Raw genomic sequence first — 8,252 nt, 5'->3', positions numbered from 1 at the left:
ACTCTAAAATAGTAATATAAGGTTTAATATAAGGTAAATTCTCACTAAATATTTTTTATAATATAGTCTTCATCTTTAGATTTGAGGAGCTGCTTTTCTTTTTTTCTTTTTTAAAATTTTATTTTATTTATTCATTTGAGAGAGAGAGAACACAAGCAGAGGGTGGGGTAGAGGGAGAGGAAGAAGTGGACTCCCTGCTGAGCAGGGAGCCTGATATGGGGATCAATCCTGGGACCCTAAGATCATGACCTGAGCCAAAGGCAGACACTTAACTGACTGAGCTATCCAGGCACCCTGATGAGCTCCTTTTTATTAAAGAGAGAAATCACTTTAATGCTTAAAAATACCTGTAATTTGTTGATTTCTTACTTTGTGCTCAGTACTTTACATAAAATTTTTTACTTTTTTCTCTTATATCAGCTAATGCATACTTACTATAATCATCAAAATTTTTGTGGAAGTATAATGAAGATCACAAAATCACCAATAACTTCATCATTCAAAGATAGTCATGATAAATATTTTGTCTGGATATTTAAATTGCTTTTTCAATGTATTTTCTATACATATATTGATAATTTTAATGAAATTAGTATTCTGTAAGTGGAACTGTATTCTGTTTTTCACTGAATCAGTTAGTCATTTGCTTATTAATTTACTGAGTATTTATTAAAAATCATCATGGGTTTAGGTATTCTTCTACTACATATTTAATAGCTGCATGGTATTCCATTTTCTGGAAGCATGTGAAACAATCAAGTACAGTTGGTCATTTTTGGTGATTACACTTTGGACCACAATAAATATTGCTGGGCGATTTTCTGAAATTGGAATTTCTGTTGAAGTGTGCACATAAGTTTAAAAGTAATAGCATATGTTGCCCTAAAAGCTCTCTAGGAAAGTTGTGTTACCTTGTATTACATGAAATAGGTATGAAAGTGTCCATTTCCCACTACTCTAGTCAACATTGCCAATTAAAAAAAAATTGCCTCTGTGTGTGTGTGTGGATATATAAAAGCATGGCTGATCATTTCTGTTTTTTCATGTTTAGTGCATTAATTTAAATTTTCTTTTAGTGATTTAATTGATCATATTTTGTGCCTATTTTTTTAATTGAGTTATTCTTCACACTACTGTGAGAAATTTCCTATTACATTAAGAATGATAGCCCTATAGCTATCTTATACCAGGCTTAATTTTTTTCCATTTATATGCTTTTGGCTTTTGATATTTATGTGTACAAGTTAATTTTTGCAAGCAAAATCTATTATCATTTTTAATTATGTTTTCTGCCTTTGTATTTATGCTTAAAAAGTTTTTCTTATCATGAAACGAGAATAACAACTAATATTTTCTTCTAGTACTTTTTTATTTCATTGTTGTACACTTTTTTTTAATATACTGGAAATTGATTTTGGTGTATGTAGTAAAATTTTTTTTGAGTCCATGGCATTACTGAAGAATACATTTCTGTTGACTTCATGAATGCTAACAGGATTAAGTATAGACCTCTGGGTTCAACTTTTTTCACCCAAAGTTTTGTAGACATTGCTCCATTGTGTCTCACTCTTTAATGAAGATGGCTTGATTCTTCTTTTTTTGAGACTTTGTATATGAAATCTAGTTTTTTTTCCTCATTTGGTATATATGAATCATTATTTATTCTTAAAAGTGAAAAATTTACCAAGGTGTGTTCAGAAGTTGGCCTTTATTCATTGCTTTTGCTTTAATTATGATGAGTTCTTTTAAATATGTAGATTATGTGTTTTCTGTAAGTTTAGGGAAGTTTTCTTGTATTACAACTTTTTGTACTATTTTGCTTCCATTTGTTCTTTTCCCATCTGTAGTAATTCTATTTATATGTACTGATGAGTCACTTTCCTATATATCTACTATTTTTTCTTATGATTTTTTTTTATCTCTTCATTATTCTTTCTGCACTGTAGGTAAAATTCTAAAGCTTTTTCCAATTAGATTCTGCATTGTTGGTTCTGATCTTTAGTGCTTCTAAGACATTTACTTTAAATTCAATGACTGTGATTTTTGTGTTCTTAAAATCTTTATCTCATCCAGCTCTTCTGCCTTTCAGAAAAGTAGCCTTTCAGTTTAGACTGTTTTTCCCCCTGATCAGTTAATCTTTAGCTTCCTCTCTTTTTGAAGTCATTTACATTTTTAAAAAATTGAGGTCATACATAAAAAATGTATGACATACACATACTTCGGTTTTCTGTGACATGCTCATCTTTTTATTGTATACTACCAAACATTTTTATTTGTTCCACCATTTCCCCCCTTGTCTTTTAAAAGGAGAGGTATATCCAGGGCCAGCATATACTCCAAATGTCAAAAATAATACAAAGTGTGTGGCATTGATATCTCACTTTTATACCAAGGAAAAGATGCACTTAATCTGAGACGTAGAGAATATAGAGAAATTGAGGTTTGTCCTTTTTTTTTTTTTTAAAGATTTTATTTATTTGAAAGAGAGAGAGAGAGAGCAAGAGCAGAGGGGTGAGGAAGAAGCAGGCTCCCCGCTGAGCAGGGACCCTGACACAGGGCTCCATCCCAGGAGGTGATGACCCAAGCCGAAGGCAGATGCTTAACCAACTGAGCCACCCACGTGCCTTTGAGGTTTGTCTTTCCTTCATTGACTATCCATTTTGGCATGTTCTGGAATGAAATTAATACCTTCAGATTTTCTAAAGGCTAATGGTTCAGAGTGTACAGATCCCAACTCTGGATGAAGGATAACATTATACAGTATTATAGTAAGTGCATGAATGTGGTGTAAACTTAGTACCACCATGGCATGTATTTTAGAAAGGGATACACTTGCATATGTGAGACCTAACTCCTAAGTTTTAATGAGATTACCTAATACTTTTAGTGGCTTACTACTATTTGTCTTCCAATGTAATTATTATACTGAGATATATATATGTAATTATATTGTTATATAACATAAATATGTTCTCCCACTCCCACTGTTGTTTCCTCGGCTTTTCATCTTCTCCTATCTTGAAGTATATGTTCTGATTTGGGTGTTTTACTTTGTATTGTAGGAGTCAGGTACTCTCTGCCTAGGAGGTTTTAAGGTTTTTTCCTTCATTTTTGAAAATTTGAATCGTTCATAAAAAAATTGATAACTGTACTAGGATGTGGTTAAATCTATGTCAAACATTTACGGGATTTGCTGAGCTCTTTTAATTAGGAGACTCTGGTTTTTCTTCAATTCAGAGAAATTCCATTTTTTCTTCTTCTGAAACCACTTATCCTTTGTGATCTGCACTGAAGACCCTTAACTTCTCTCTGAAGGTATTTGTTTTTAGATATTTGTCCTTCTGGGAGCCTAATTAGTGGCCCAAGAGATTAAGAAAAGGGGAGTTTCATCTTTTTCTTAAATTCATGTACTGAATTCTTAACTTGAAAATCATGGTGGTTATGTCTTTTGTCATGTTGAATTTCAGTCTTCTTATGTCTTGTTCTTTTTTCCTCTGGCAGTGCTATTTCACAAAGTGGCACATGTCTGTTTGGTCTCTCTCTGGCTGCTGGTATGTGTTATGGGCAATGGGTGGGTAGTGGGGAGGAAGGCAGCAGCTGCTCTGCTAGGGTTTGCAGTTAGTAGTTGCACTGGCCTCAAGAAGGGAGGGAAGCAGGAACTTCCAGCTTCCTAGAATTTTACACAGTCCTAGCGTTGGACATTAGTATTGTAGATTTTATTGTAGGAATCACAGACCACTTCTTAATCAGAATAATTCTGTATTTTTTTGCCTAACAAGAACAACCAAGTAAATCTGTTAATGTTTTCCTTCTCTTTACTAGGATTGTTTTGCAGTATTTTGTCTCCTAAAATTTATTTGAAATAATGTTAGAGCCTAATGACTTTATAAACACCGACAGGTACTATTTTTGGTAGTGCAACTTTATAGCATAATTTCATATTACCTGCTGTTGATCAAATATTGATTTGTTTAAACTAATGGAGCATGAAGAAAAATACATATTTTACTTAATATTTTTATCATCTTATTTCCATATTTTGCTCTCTGTGCTCTATGGCTGAGTGTCAGAAGAATAACTATTCCCTGAAAAAAAGGAAACAGGCTTATTCCAGAGGCATTTTCATGGCACCTTAATAAACTAGCTAGGAAAGGCACCTAAGAGAGCAGTAAATCAGCACCCTCGGTTCTGTCTTCTTTCATTACACATTATTTCCAGAGGATGATAAGGCCATATTTTTACCTAAAATAGGCCTTCCATATGAATGTTTGAAGAAATATGTATGTTTTTCTTGTTGGAAACTTTAGGAACAGGTTTCAACTTCTTACACCTAAAAATATATTTCTTATGCATATTTTGACTACTTGGGAGATGAGTACATACAACTGGCCAACATAGGTCTCTTTTTCTCTCCTTATTCTTTCTCTTCCTCCTACTAGTTTATATGTGTTTAATATCAATTCAGTTTATATACATTGAGTAACTTCATATCTCATAAACATCGTGGGTTTTGGGGATACTGAAATAAATATAGCATTGTCTTATCATGCATATATAATTTGTAAACACACAGCATATAATTCTGATTAAAATATTTGGTATACTTATCAGGACACATTGTTTTTAGACTGAAAATAACAGATAAAACTGTAATTTTCATGGAGTTATAGAAGTAACATGATTTTATATTTGGACCTTGTGTAGGTAAAGTATGTAAAACTCTATGGGGAAATAGGAATTCTTTTGTCATTTTATCATTTTGTCTTGACACAGCCACAAAAGTCAGTTGTCTCTTTCCATAGCAAGTTAGAAAATATTGTAAGTGTTGAAAGGATCATTCACCATGATGCTAGGATGGTTCAATATTTGCAAATCAATCGATATGGTACACCCATTAACAAAGGAAAGATAAAATCATACGATCATCTCTGTAGATGGAGAAAAAGCATTTGACAGAATTTAACACCTGTTCATGACAAAAAAAATCTCAACAAAGTAGGTTTAGAGGGAACCTGTTTCAATGTTATAAGGCCCTGTAAGAAAAACCCATAGCTAATATCATAATGGTTAAAAATTGAGACTTTCCTGGAAGATCAGAGATAAGACAAGGATGTCCACTCTTACCACTTTTATTCAACATAGTACTAGACGTCCTAGTCACAGAAATTAGACAAGAAAAAGAAATAATAGGAATCTACATTGGCAAGACAGAAATTAAACTGTCACTACTTGCAGATGGCATGATACTATACATAGAAACCCTTAAAGACTGCACCATCAAAACTATTAGAAATAATTGATGAATGCAGTAAACTTAGCAGGATATAAAATTAATACTCAGAAATTGGTAGTGTTTCTATACAGTAATAGCAAAATGCAGAAAACAATTCCATCTGTGTTCAGACCAAACAGAATAAAATATCTAGGAATAAACTTCACCAAAGGGGTGAAAGACCTGTGCTCTGAAAACTGTAAAACACTGATGAAAGGAATTGAAGGTGACTCAAACAAATGGAAAGATATTTTATGCTCATGAATTGGAAGAATTAATATTGTTAAGATGTCCATACTACTACAAAGCAATCTCTTTCAAAACAATAGCAGCATTTTTCACAGATTTAGAACACATAGTACTATGATGTATAGGGAACCACAGAAGATCCCAAATTGCCAAAGCAGTCTTAAGAAGGAAGAACAAAGCTGAAGGTATCACGGTTTTTGATTTCAAGATATATTACAAAGCTTGTAGTAATCAAAATAGTATGGTAATGGTACAAAAATAGACACATAGGTCAATGGAGAAGAATAGTGATCCCAGAAACAAACAAACATTTATGTGGTCAATTAATCTATGGGAGAGGAGGCAGAATATATAGTTGGGAAAAGACAGTTTCTTTAACAAATGGTGTTGGGAAACCTGGATAGCTATATGCAAAAGAATGAAACTGGACCACTTTCTTATACCATACACAAAAATAAAATGGATCAAAGACCATGAAATTATGAAACTCCTACTACATAGGCAGTAACTTCTTTAACATTGGATGTAGCAGCAGTTTCTAGATATGTCTACTGAGGTAAGGGAAACAAAAGCGAAAGTAAACCATTGGGGCTATATAAAAATAAGAAACTTTTGCACCGTGAAGGAAACCATCAACAAAACAAAAAGGAATGTTACTGAATGGGAGAAGATATTTGCAAATGATATATTTAGTAAGGAGTTTTATGTATATATAAAATACATAATATATGTATAGTATATATTATATAAATATCTTTAAAATAAATAAATAATTACAACTCAATCCCAGACAAAATAATCTAAAATGGGCAGAAGACATGAACAGACATTTCTCCAAAGAAGACATACAGATGACCGACAGACACATGAAAAGCTGCTCATCATCACTAATCATCAGGAGAATCAAATCAAAACCACAGTACTTTATCATCTTACACCTGTCAGAGTGGCTAAGTCAAAAAGACAAGAAATAGTAAATGTATTGGTGAGGGTGTGTATTTAAAGGAACCCCCCTATGCATGACTGGTAAGAATGTAGATTGGTATTGCTACTATGGAAAACAGTGTGGAGGGTCCTCAAAATATTAAAAATAGAACTGTCATTAATTCATAATTCAATAATTCCATTACTCGGTATTTACCCAGTGAAAATGCTAGCTCAAAAAAATGTATGCCATCTTTACATTAATGTTGCAGCAATATTTATAAGCCAAGTCTGGCCTTTTGAGGGCTTATATCTAACGAAAGATATCTGGTCATAACACCCAAAATTCTTCATTCTAATAGGAAAAACTCATAACAGGAGAGGTAGGAAGTGGTCTTGAGCCATTTGCATAGACAGAACAACATAGATCTTTGTGTGTGTGTGTGTGTGTGTTTGGAGGAAGATGTCTCAGATTAAGGACTGTTATAATATGAGGTATCTTGTATGGATGCTTCCTGTAATCCCATGTGTAGCTGTAGCATGAAGATGGGAAGTGGGAATGTCATTTTCCACTACTATCAGTTATCAGCCAAGGAGCCCAGAATACATGAAGCCTTGAATCCTGTGGCAGGTAACTGGTTTCTAATTGTGGTTGAGGCCAATCATTTAACAGTGTGCTTGTTCAGCCCATTGGAGGGAAAGATAACTGATTAGACTGGAAATGGATTTGCAAAATATTTTACTTTCAGTATTTATCTTAGACATTTATTTTAAATTTAATTAGTATGATTTTGCCAGGCTTTGTATAACTGCATAATCACAGCCAAAATCATTTTAGATTTGTAAAAAAGATTTCAAGTTTGTTAAATGGGAAAAAAGAATGTAATATAATTTGTTAGAGTAATATAATATATTTTGTTAGAGTAATATATTTTGTTAGAGTTCTTTAAAAGAAACCTCACAAACTATTCATAATAAAATATTTTCCAGAGTTTGGGTGTTAAGCTATTCATTTGAAATATTTCTTCATAAATAAATTGCATTTTAGCTTAAAGAATAAGATGATTTTTTTTTCATTTTAAGGCCAAATAACTGGACTATGTGTGATTTAAGCTAGTTATATATTGTTCATTTTATATAAAAATCAACAGGGATTAAAATATTTGAATCAAAAAAAATATATTTGAATCAAAAAACACAGTTTTTTTCTGTATTAGTTTGATGAGTGGCAGCCAAGTACTCATTTCTATTTACCTTTCCTGCTCTTTATATACTCCCTTGGTTCTTTGTGTAACAGACTGTCATACCTCCCTATTACAGATCTAGAGAGTTGTTAGTCTCTGAACAAGAACATTCAGAAAAGATAGCAGGCATTCTCTTTCTCAAATTTTAAAATAAAGAGCCCAAATATTTCCAGAGTGAATTTTAAGGTTTATGACTCTGAAAATTGCAAGTTAAGAAGCACATTAGCAATTATTTCTGAATTGCACCAAAAATTATGGACCAGTTCAAAACAGATTGTTGACGTTCTAATGTCACCACTGGTGCAACAAAAATCCTTTGCAATAGAGATTTTTATTTATGACTATATCCATGCCCTGTATCTCTTTTCTGCAACATCATTGCTTTTCTCCTTTTTAACAATTTCATTAAAAATAATTCCCTAGGATATAATTTGGCCTGATACTTAGAACAGGTTAACAAAAGTGGAACATTTTATTTTCTACTTCTGATCTTTGCCCAAAGCAGTTTAGTAGCAAGTTCAGTATCTGGGTCTCACCATTACAAAAAAAAAAATAAAATAAAA

The sequence above is a fragment of the Mustela putorius genome, unplaced genomic scaffold (genome assembly GCF_011764305.1).
Source record: "Mustela putorius furo isolate JIRA1106 unplaced genomic scaffold, ASM1176430v1.1 tig00003969_pilon_pilon_pilon, whole genome shotgun sequence".
Lineage (NCBI taxonomy): Eukaryota > Metazoa > Chordata > Mammalia > Carnivora > Mustelidae > Mustela > Mustela putorius.
The sequence above is the reverse complement of the archived record's forward strand: the minus strand, read 5'-3'. Positions refer to the sequence as shown.